Consider the following 13,026-nt stretch of genomic DNA (forward strand, 5'->3'; position numbering starts at 1 on the left):
ACTGCAAAATGCCACAGGTACCTAAACAGGGGTGTCACAGCAGTAAGAGTAGCCACACCTGTGTGGTAGCTACAGGGTGCAATGTCTATGTTAGCACATATGCCAGTACAATACACTATACTATGGAGTATGCACATCTGTGTATACATAGAGTAGCAGACTATAGTATGTGGCATGTGTGCATACATGCCTTGCATATGATGTTACATTACATATTGTATAGTAACACATGTAACTATGTGATATATGGTTGTGTTGTATGTGCAGTAGTGACTTACCAGGCAACTCCAGGCTCGGTGGTTGAGAGACACCCCCTCCATAATAGCAGCTAACGCTTGTGGATGGAGGCCTGCAGGTGTCCTCGGGTTGGCCAGTTGCTCCTCAGTAGGTGTGAGTGGGGGCTGGATGAGTGGCCCCCCACCTGTTGCACCTTGTTCCCTGGCGATTGCATTGGCACGCTGTTTCTCCCATCTTATCTGGTCAGTGCAGTGTCGGCACACCTGCTGATAGGTGTGATTGTGACTGCCAACATCATTTACCCTCCTGCAGAGTTCCTCCCACAGGGCATCCTGCTGCTGTGCTTCCTGTGGTACATGGCTGAAGAGCACCGTGTAGTTGTCGAGGAGGTATGGGACGAGGACCTCATCCTCCAAGCGGCTGTATGGTGGCAGGCAGGTACGGAGTATACCTGGAAGACATAATGATGGAGACAGGTCACAGTAACTCACAGAGAAGTACAGCAGTACAGCTGAGCATACATGTGTATCACATTTATTAAGTTTACAAATACATCTTTGCAGATCTACATGACACTAACATCACTGACATGTATAAGTCACACACATTTGACACCTACTGGTGATGTGATGTTATTGCCATATATGTGTGTGTCATGTGATGACATTGCTCATGCAGCTTGTGGATGTTGTCTTGACATGGGCACGTCTGTTTTCCTGTTGTGGTGTCCTTACCTATCAGCACATGCCTGGATGCGTTCACATTAATGCAATTGCCCTTAATGCTGTGTATATGCCACATATATAGTCATACATAGCCATTAGAGACATGACCTGTGACCCTGCAGACTTGCAAGCATGTATGTGTTTTGCCAAATACATCTACATGGCACTGTACGGCTGTGTAGCATCCTGCCATGTATTGCCTGTGTTGCACATGTGTACCACATGGGACAATAGCTAGCCTGATGGTATTTGCAAGGTTGGGTATCAACTATGGCATGTACGGTCATAGTGATGTGGCAGGCTATATGCCCTGGGCCATTTATAATCCTAGGCAGACAGGTTACCTAGATGTAGGCAATGGACAGGTAATATTCAGTGGCCAGTTCAAGCAGTGCCACAGAACAAATAAAGATGGTTACTAGTATGTTTGGCATGCGGTCATCACACCATGTCACAGAGAGGGGCAATGTGCAGCTCCACTGGACAGGGATGCATAGTATGGCAAGACTATGTTAAGTGTATGGGAGAGGGATCTGTCAGGCATGTTGTTATCCTTGTACTAGACAGGTGGATGTCTATGTCATATGTGTATATTTGGGATCAGGCTGTGTTAAGTGTAGCATGTCCAACACTTGTGGGCTGGACATGGCTTGTTTCAGGATAGGCTGCATGCTACATAGTGCAGCTAGGGATTGTGAAGGCCAGTGTAGGCTATGTAAACATGGGCATTAACCCTTAAAGGATATATGTGATCTATTATGGGCCACATGGGAGTTGAGTATGGCTAAGCAGTTCTCTTTATTCCTGGATGGCACCCTGCCATGATTAGGGGTGCCACATATGGCTACCTGTCTTTTGTGGTGACGTAACTATTAAAGGGAAGTACTGTCCATCTGCATCTCATACACACAGTTGCCATTATGTTGACTGCTGCCTAGGTGGTAGTTAATGGGTACAGGGTTTGTAACATAGGGGATGACAATGCAATACTTAGCTGTCAGACTGTGGCCATACCTCACACACCACACATCTGACACACTAAGGCCCTTCTGTATGTTGAACGTAGCACACAATGAGGTGACTATTGCTCCTAGTTCATAGTCATTTGCAGACATCAGTAGGCTGATGCCTTTTGTGTTAGTGCATGTGGTATAGATACCAGAGAGGGGGCGTAACACGAATGACCCCTGTATTACTGTAGCTGGCACTGGTTTGATGTGCTTGTATTCACTGGACACCCTCTGTAGTGTGGGTTCTGACAACAGTCCAATTGCCAAACACTCCTGTGATATAGGTGTATTAATAGCTGGAACCTGTGTTCTGACAGACTGCCTTCCAGACAATCTGCAAATATACAGAGCTGAGTATATTTATTTAGGATATAGAGTTTGTTAATTGTTGCTTAGATCTCTGTTGAAACGGTTGTCCCCCTGTTCTGACAGACTGATCTGCAAATATACAGAGCTGGATATATTGTATTGGTGTTAGAGTTTGTACTGTTAGTTGTTGCTTAGATCTCTGTTGAAACTGTTTTGTCCCACCCACCCTCCCTATTTTTGGTTTGTAGTTTAAATTTGGTGGCTTTTGCTGTTGCCCGGGCCACCGTAGATTTGATCTGGGACACTCCCCCAGTCCAATCTCTTGACCACATTCTACCTAATAAACTCTTTCTGCACTTGCTTTTAGTCCTTTTTAATTTAATTGCATTTTTTAAACTGTGTTTGGTCTTATATTGCTAAATACTCAGATGTGCTCGCTTGCACTGCATGTGAATTTTTTTTACTACTGTTTATGCTACTTTTCTGTAACAAATCAATATAAATGTAAACCTGTTCCCTACCTTTCCTGTAACTAGTGTTCCAAATACAGATTTCCTGTATCCAGGACTGTATGTAAGCTTCTGAGCCCCCCAAGCCTTTCTGTGTTGGAGGTAAGCCTTCTTGCTTATCAGTGGGAGTGGTAAGCACTTGGTAACCTGTCTACCACATAAGGAGTGGTTCTGGCCCAGAAATTGTAGTTATTGGCCGTTTGGGCAATCTCTTCCATCTCTCTCAACATTCTGATTTGAAAGCCTGCATTTGCACTTGTGTCTGTCCTGTAACTCGTCTAGTGCAGATACAGAATCATAGTTTTAGCACTTAATTTTGCTTATTCATGCTCAGCACTTGTTCAGAACTTGTAAGCACTAAATAAGCTACTAATTACTATAGCACTCAATCTTCCTCATTATCTAGAGGAATACCATTTTTGTACTTACTTTTCTCACTTGCTTAGAGAAAAACAGCTCTTGTACTCACTTTCCTCACTTATCTAGAGTAAAATAGTTTTGTATTCAGGCATGTCCAAGGGTCAGCTCCCAGTGTTCTCTCCTGTCTGTCTGATGAATCTAGCCATCTTGAGGCAATGTAGAACTTGCCTCATGTACACAGACAACCCTCTCCTCCTAACACCCAACACTACAACCCGTGATAGATGCACTTATCTAGCCAGACTGGAGGTAAAGCTCTCTCCAACCAAGACTGAACTTGACAGTCATGATGGGAAGGTAAACATTTGCACCACACCACACTCATCACATAGTCTCACTAAATCTACACCACCAAAATCCACACATAGTAACACAAAAACATACGCGGAGGCTCTCAATAATAACCTGTCTAAGCAACAGAGACCTCCAAAGCAGAAACGCAAGCAACCTCCATCCCCCAACACAACCGAAATGACACATAGCCCAAAGACTCAGTGTACCACACAACCACAGCCAATAAGGCAAAACAATGTACACAACACACTAGTCATAGGTGACTTTATAGTCAGGCATACTGATGTCCCACTCACCATGCTAAACAAGGAGAAGGTTACTGTCAGGTGCCTGATGGGTGCCAGGATCCGCCACATAACCCACGCACTCAGGTCACTCCACAGCAAGTACAATTATGACTCTGTCATTGTCCATGTTGGTGTGAATGACCTGAGATGTACCTTCCTGGACTACATGAAAAGAAACAAGGAAGAGCTCTCCAATCTTGTAGCCCAGGCAGGTATGGCCCTAGCCCTGAGTAACATTCTGCCATCGCCCCGAATGATACCACAGTACAAGGACAAAGTGATTGACTTCAACAATTGGCTAAGCTTCTGGTGTCATTCTAAGGGGATCCAGTATCTGTCTGCTTGGGATGACATAGTCGAAAGACCACAATGCTCTGCCACAGATGGCCTGCACCTGTCGTCCCTGGGATTCCGGATACTGGCTAAGGCTCTTGCTGCCCCTATAGTGCCTTTTTAGGCAAGGTTCAAATAACAAATTCGCCACCATAACAGGAACAGACAAGCAATAAATGAGGGTAATGCTACTCAGTGCTAGAACTCTCAATCTCAAAATGAACTCACTCGAGGCACTCCTTAAAATGGAGAACATAGATATCTGTGCAGTGACTGAGACCTGGTTACAGGCTCCAGAGAGCATCCCTGCACTACCAGGCTATAACTCATACCACACATTTCAGCCATGTAACCTGGACCAAAACACCAAAGGAGGAGGTGTGTCCATATACATTAAGGATATCCACACCTCCAGGCTAGTTACTTAGCATAATGCATCCAAGGTTATCCAAGTGCAAATAACTCTGGGCAAAACTGCAATCCAAATTGTAACTTGCTACAGATCCCCCACCATGCCGCAGGATTCCCACTCCTCTTTTCTTGATGTACTGGAAGTTATTAGGGTTCAACCAAACACCCTAATAATGGGCGACTTCAACTACCCCACTATTAACTGGGAAAACTACTCGTGTACCAACTCCTTAGCTCAACGCTTTCTGGAATTCATAAACTCCAATGCCCTGGATCAACTTATCCACACCCCCACCAGGGGCAACAATATCCTACACCTATACATTACCAACATGAGTGACCAGTGTTCCACACCTGAAGTCAACTCCTCGTTGGTCCAATCCGACCATAAGCTAATCACCCTTGATATCCAAATCCCGCCCCCACCCCCCATTAAGGAAACCAAGGTAAAGAATTTCTCCAAAACTAACTTCATGCTTCTTAAGTCAGAAGTGGTGAACTTCATGACACCCATGCAGATGAACAATACAGTTACAACTGCTGAATCCTACACAAATGCATTCTATAAGCACTTACATGAGTGCAGGGATCATGCTAGCCCAAACAGAACCAAGACACTATCCTCCAAAAAAGGAAGCCAGTCTGGTGGTCCCCTGCCATAAAGAAACTGTACAAAATAAGGAAGAAACTGTTGCAAAAGAGAGTGGAATCCCATGAGTGGAGCAGCTCCCTGGTTACCCTCAGTAAGAAGCTGAGATCCCTTATAAGATCCTCTAAAGCTAGCTACAAAAACAGATTCGCCACTAATTCTAAGGACAACCACAAAGCATTCTATAGCTATGTCAAGAATCTCAATGGCAACACCCAGATCTGCTCTGAGTTGCAGCACAAAGGCATGAAAATTTGAGAACCAACTGATATTGCCAACATCCTGACAGATATATTCAGTGCTAACTTTACCCCCCCCCACCGCTTAAAGGGCCCATATCTATACAGGGAGAATGCAGAGTCCCTGTAATCACAACTACACAGGTTAAAGCTGCAATCTCTAAAGCCTAAAACACAGCATCCATGGGACCAGACAACATCCCAGGCTGCATTGTACATGAACTTCAGAACGAACTGGCTCCCCACTTAAGTACCATGTTCAATAATAGCCTCGCATCAGGCTTTGTGCCCACTGAATGGCGCACAGCAACAGTTATCCCACTCCACAAAGGGGGAGCCAGCACTGATCCTGGGAACTATCAGCCTATTAGCCTGATGAGCCTGGTCTGCAAGGCCATGGAACATATCATCATGGAACTCATAAACAAAGACATTGGTATCCTCCAAACTCTGGATCCCACCCAGTTCGGGTTTGTGAAAGGCATATCATGCCCCCTGAACCTGATCGACTTCTTTGAGGCAGTCACCAAAGCTGTAGATGAGGGTAAGGTGGTTCACACAGCCTATCTTGACCTCTCCAAGGCTTTAGACACCAACCCCCATTCTGGAATTATAGCTAAACTCACAAAACTAGGTATACATCCCTACATCACAAGATGGGTTGCCAACTGGCTCACTGACAGAACCCACACTGTAATAGTTGCAGACTCCAAATCTGACCTCAAAGTAGTGACAAGTGGAGTACCGCAGGGTTCAATCCTGTGACCTGTCCTGTTTGGTATCTACTTCTCTGAAGTACAGGCTGACACAGAAGGCCTCTGGCTGACAATGTTTGCAGATGACTGCAAACTAGGGGCCATAGTCAAGTCCCCAAATGATGTGGACATCCAACAGAAGGGCCTCACTGATACAGATGCCTGGTGTCAGAGCCATGGCCTCAAGCTCAATGCCAAATATGCAGTGTCATCCCCTTTGATAAAAACTATGTACCCATGAACTACCACATAGGCAGCAATCTACTTAACACCGAATGTGTGATAAGAGACCTTGGGACTCAGGTGAACAGTAGTCTCTCCTTTGATAATCGCATCGCCATAGTAGTCAGGAAGTCCTTCTACGTGGCACAACTCATCATAAAAGGGTTTCCGTCCAGGTAAAAAGAGGTCATTGTTCCCCTCTACTTGACACTCATTAGACCCATTATAGAGTACAACGCCTCTTTTGGAATGTACCTCACAAGACATCTGCAGCAGCTGGAAAGGTCACAGAAGTACCTCACAAAGAGGATTACTGGTCTCAAACAAATTCCTTACACTGACTGCCTCAAAAAACTCCAGCTTTACTCCGTAGCATATCACCTACTCTGATGTGATCTCTGCCTAACATATGAAGCTATGTCAAACCCTGAGCTGTTGGACATGCTACACCTAAAGAAATCCTAATTCCTTCAAGATACACACTCTAGGGACCTAAACCATGTCACCACAATAAACAGGGCATGCTGGAGGGATAGATTCCTGTCCCACAGACTTCCCATGCTCTGGAACAGGTTACCCATCTATGTCAAGCAAAGTTCTTTATTAGCACTCTTCAAGAATAATCTAGATGAGTGGATGGGAAATAGGAAATACACCCCAGGGATCATTTCTGTGTCTCTGCTCTACAGTGGCACAGGAAAATAACTTTCTTGGGTAGCGTAAGGCAGGGAACCTTGTTGGCTAGGCTTACTTAGGCCCTTGGGCTGATAGCCTAGTACCTACCTACAAACCTATGAACCTAGTTTACTGAGTGTAGCTGGAACACAGTATGGGTGATGGTGTCGTACGACCTGGCAAGGTCATGATATGCAGTGTGAATCAACCCTACTGTCATCTACATATGTACTGAGTACATCAATTACATTGACCATGGTTCATGGCTGTAAAGACCAGACTCAGCAGGGTAGTTGTGCACTATGACCCATTATCAGTGGTGTCTCCCCCTTTGTGGGGTGTGATAACTGTTACTGTGCACCATTCGGTGTGTACACAGCCTGACATGGAGCTATGATTGAACATGATGAGTATGTGGATAGCTGAATGTTCTTACATTTGTGTAGGATATACCCTGGGTTGTTGACAGGTCCCATGAAAGCTGTATGTATGGCATTAGAGACTGCAGCCTGTACCTGCATAGTCATTAGTACAGGTGCCCTGTAGTGTACATGGATATATTACTAAGCATACCTGTTGGGGTGTGGGGGGTGGGAGTAGGTTTAGGTTCTCCAAGGCCCTATCAGGATGGGTGGGTGCTATTTCTGTAGGTGCAGTACTTCCTATGCCATAGTGCTGTGCAGCACAGCAGGTCTTGTTGTTGCCATTACGATTAACGACACAGCTATAGAATGCTCTATGCTTGGCCTCATAATATGTGGTTGCTTGGTTTCATGTTAGCATTGCATGGTTTCATATGGTGTATCTGCATCTTACTTAGGCTAAACAGGGATCACCTATACTCATGTGTGTTCGCTCTTGCAACAGATACTACCTTCTGTGGTACAGTTTAAAGCATGGTACTACCAGTTTGCATACTTATTTGTGTTGGGCTGACTCCTGGTTCTGTTTCAATGACACAAACACTGCACATATGTGACTGCTTAGGGTTCATTTGTGTAGTATTCATCATTTGCACATGCATTGTCCATCTGCATGGGTGCCATGGCACTCACAGCTCTGCTCTTAGGGAACATAACATTGGCATTGGAGACTAACTATGTGTAGCATACTGTTAGCCCTGTTTGTGTGACTACTGTGATCCAGGTCAATGGGGTCGATGGAATCCAACATGCATTGAGCGCAGGTGTTGGTATATGAGGAGTCTTCACAGGTCTTAGTGGAATAGCTGAGAGGAGCCAATAGTATGGTTCTGTCTCAGACCTAATCTTCCCCATTACAGCACATTATGGCAGGTGGGAAGACCGCGGCCTGGTGGGTGATGTGCCTCAAGGTGCTTTTTGAATTCCACTGTGGCACAAAGGTAGTTGCTCAGCATAATTCATCTGATGTTATGCAGGTGCAATTAGTGTGGGGGTGCACATATCCTTCAGGAATATGGACACACCTACAGCCCGTGTGTTCCAATAAAGGATAATGGGCAAAAGGTGAGGTATGTTTTATTACATGGTCATGCAGGTGTGCTCTCTGGAATGTTGAAACAGGTCTCAGCCACTGCACAGATATGTTCTCCATGTTAGGGATTGACGTACGTGTGTTCATATAGTGTTTTGGACATATATCATTGTGTAGCGAGACCCGCAGTGTATTGCTTGGCTGTCCCTGTAACAGCAGTGGACCTCACCTGAACCATGCATGATGAAGGCACTATAGGGGAAGCATGAGCCCTATGCTGTATCCAGATTCCCAGGGGTGACAGGTGCAGGCTATGTCTGGCAAAGCATCATGGTCTGTCAACCATATTATCCCAGGACAACAGATACTGGATACCCTGCGACATGCACCACTACACTACACAATTGTGGAATACAATCCATTTGTCCCTGTACTGCAGTATCATTCTGGCCAGTGGTGGAATGCTACCCAGGCCTTGGGACATACCTGCATGGCCTTCAAGACCTGACAGTTCCTACATGTGTTTCCATGCTGTCCATGCTACTGCATCACAGGACCTGCACAACAACATGGAATATGCCAGAGCCATGTGTATATATATCAATAGGTGGTGTGAGTGTATGAGTATGTGACTAATCAGGTCAGACAGGCAGATGACAGTATGTATGCCCTCGTATAGGTCGGTGTGTAACATAGTGCTAGGGTTTGCACTCACAAATGAGCACTGTTGGGCATGTTTCCGGTCACGTGTTCAGAGGTGTGGCACAATTATGCATACTATGTCATACAGTTTGTGTATATCGGTGTCTGTCTCTTCCTGCTTGGGGGGGGTCACTTGATTGAACAGATACTTAGATGCATCTGTGAATGTGTGTGATTACCGGTAGTGTGTGTGGGTATCCTTACTGTGTTCTGGTAAGGGTATGTGTTGGTTGTGTTGATGAGCTGCATGTGTTAACCTACACCTCATGACTGTCCAGTCCAGTCATGGCTGTAGACTGGGCTGCCATCCAGCTTACCCCTGTATCTGCATCCCAGACAATGTGTGGGGCATTGTGTTAGGTGGGTCTGGCAGTGTACATGGCATAGAGATTACATTCCCCCAGGATGGCCACATACACAAAGCTCACATTAGGAGACACCAATAGCTAACTAGTGGACATGCCTGTATGAGCAGTCAGTACTACAAGTACCAAGTACTGTCTTTAGTTTACGTATTGCCTATGAAGATGTTATAGACAGTGATGCTCACATATAATTATTTGTGTTATGGACATGACAACACTGGCTATTACGGAAACAGTGTAGCTACCCTTGGCAGCGAACCTCCTCTGAGGAGCACATTACATCCTGTTAGTTGATTACAGAAGATGCATGTGTCTACAGGTCTGTTTCCTTCTCTGGGTATATACTCATATATCCACCAGGACCATGACCTCCGTTGGGCACAGATACCCACTCCCCAAACAGAGTCATGTATCAATAGGCTCTAATGCCACTATTAACATGATCAGGATATAATCAGATAATGTGAGCCATCAACTATGATGCGGCTATTACACATGGGCAGCTGTCTCCTACATCTTACACTCCTACTGCAGATGTTACACTGGGGTTACAGATGATGTGCAACCTGTTTTATTATCAGTGCTGTGCACTACCCTACATACAGTATGTTCAGACGGCTGTTAGGTTGGCCTACACAAACCTGATAGTTCAACCAGTGCATCTGTACTCTCAATATCAACTCTATGTAGTTGTGCATATAGCCATTTGGCCCAGCCCTGTAACATGGGTCACTACACATTTGCATAGCATGTACACATGCAGAGCTGTTATTGCTTGCAAATGATAGTAGCAAGGTGGATATTACATGTGTCATGTGCATGGATAGTTACCTGGCTCTTCCAATTATCTTTGCTATCATGCTGCTAACCTGTCAGATGAATACTAATGTTATGTATCCTGTCACTGAGTATTGTAATTGCCAATAGATATAGCTACTGTTTGCATAACATATCAGAACTGCTATGTAGAATAGAATACAGATCTGCCTAGACATCTGTACATTGCACAGTTATTGGCACAATATCCCACAATGCACACCATATTTGCACGGTAAGGCCACCTTTCACATGTTCATCTTACTTATACACCCATACATATGTCGACTGTTACAATATAACATTTACTATCCCCTGTTATAGCACATACTTGTAGGAGCACTCCTGACACTGACAGTCGCTGAAAACAAAATGGTGGGTTCCAAGCTCATAGCATCCCTTGTGGTGTATGTGGATTGTGCCATGTGATCTACAGCAGTACACACATACTACAAGCATTACTACTGCTCAACAGTACATCGCTACAAGTTAGCTATTTCCACTATATGCATTAATTACACTGTAATTCTTACAGTACAAATACTATATACACAAACATAATACATGTTATACATACCCCATCTTATTAATCAAAGGCGTTAAATTGTGTACTTCTCGTTTTCATTTCTTATTTCCATTTTTTTGTATTGTCCTACAGGTAGATACAGATGGTTTGAATGTGTGACAAGGCAACCTTTTACAGATCAGTAACATGTGCTATCCCGATGGCCAATTGGTGTTCCTAAGTAGCTAATTATATGCACATCAGCTGCGCTGCTACTGCCTTAGCCAATACCATGGCTACAGTGGAGTATAATTGAGTACTCCAGTTGGGCGTTGTCCCTTTGCCTTACTTGTGATGAAGACAGCGTGGAGGTCTTTTTGGACTCCATTGCAACAGCTGTATTGAGACGAACAGTAATATATTGTGTGTAATGCCTAGAGGAGTTAGTCTAAATGTGAGAACTGCTGTTATATTTCTGAACATTGCTACTTGTGCAGGGTTTGTCTGTACCTAATACTTCTGCATATGTGTCAGTCTGGCCAGGTTGTTTGACCAGCTCAAGGCTGCATAGCTATGCATATAATGTTAGAGAGTCTACAGTGTGCTTACCAGACATATTTAGTTTGGTGTTACTGTGTATCATACTGTGCTTATAATCAGTACTCGGTAAAACCTCCTGGTGTACGGACATTTCACCCTTGTGAAACAGGATTAGTTCATACAGACCCTGTTACATCAGCAGCTGCTCAATTGTATAACGACATCTATTTCACATAGGGCCATGTTAGTGTGTCTGTGTCCAGGTATGTTTAGGTTTCAGCAGATGTTGTACAGCAGTTGCATAACTGGTTACGGTATGACAGTATGTATTGATGTAGTCATTCTGGTTGTGGGGTAGATGTTGTTGGGTGTACATAGCACATCCAGGTGTGTAGGAACCCCTTTTATATAACGTCTATATGTGTGTGGGTGTTCTTTCCCTATGTGAACACCTATCCCTTAGTGGACTAATACTATGGTAAATGCAGGATGATTCATTAAGGCACTATTAAATGTTTCCTGTATAGCATGCAGGTACTGTTAGTCCTTGAATCCTTTTGGCAATACATCAGAATGTAATAAAGATTTGCAAAATGAAAGCTGTCTGTGTAATTCTGACATGGATATTTGCAGTCAGTGCAGTTATGTTGGTGACTGTGTCCATAGAGCATATTTGTAATACCATATTGGCATATACTCTTCCTATGTTATGTTCATATTATTTGGGGGGGGGTCCGAATGTGTGATTGCTATGGTTCATTTTATACTCAGATGTGACCACTTCGGATGCTGTCTACAGACATGTATGTATGTGTGTGTGTGTGTGTGTGTGTGTGTGTGTGTGTGTATATATATATATATATATATATATATATATATATATATATATATATATATATATATATGTGTGTGTGTATATGTATATAGATATATACATTATTGCATACGTTTATCTGTACCTCCATAGATGTGTAGATGTTTCTAACCTATCTATAAATCTACATATATATGTAGACCTGTATATATCGACATGTCTCTATGTATCTGTCTGTCTCTCTCTCTCTCTCTATACATATATATATATATATATATATATATATATATATATATATATATATATATATATATATATATATATGAGCGTACGCCTATAACTGGGTACATGGCGGGTTGTCCTATTTCAACACATTCCTCCCTTTTGTGTTTTAACCTGTCTGCATACACATCTGGGATAGGTACATCCCAGGTAGCTTAGTGTTAGGTTAATTGGAGGATGGAGTACATGGGTGCGGGTTCTACTCCTGGAAGGTGTTATTATTTTACCTCTCAGAGTAGGCACTGGTAGTGAAAGTGTGAATAATGCACATTTACGCGGTTGTGAGCAGGTTTGCCTGTGGGTCTGCGTGATGTTAAGCAAAGGTCAGAAGTGTGAAGTGCTTCTCCGTTTACAGTGTAGCAGCACCGCTTACCATCGCGCAAACCCGCTTATAACCACTTAAGAGTGTTTTAATCCACCAGCATTAAAAAGCCCTTATTCTGGCCCTCAAAATAACCTAACAGCCCTTTTG

The sequence above is a fragment of the Protopterus annectens genome, chromosome 4.part0, assembly GCF_019279795.1.
Source record: "Protopterus annectens isolate FY-2018-M chromosome 4.part0, PAN1.0, whole genome shotgun sequence".
Lineage (NCBI taxonomy): Eukaryota > Metazoa > Chordata > Ceratodontiformes > Protopteridae > Protopterus > Protopterus annectens.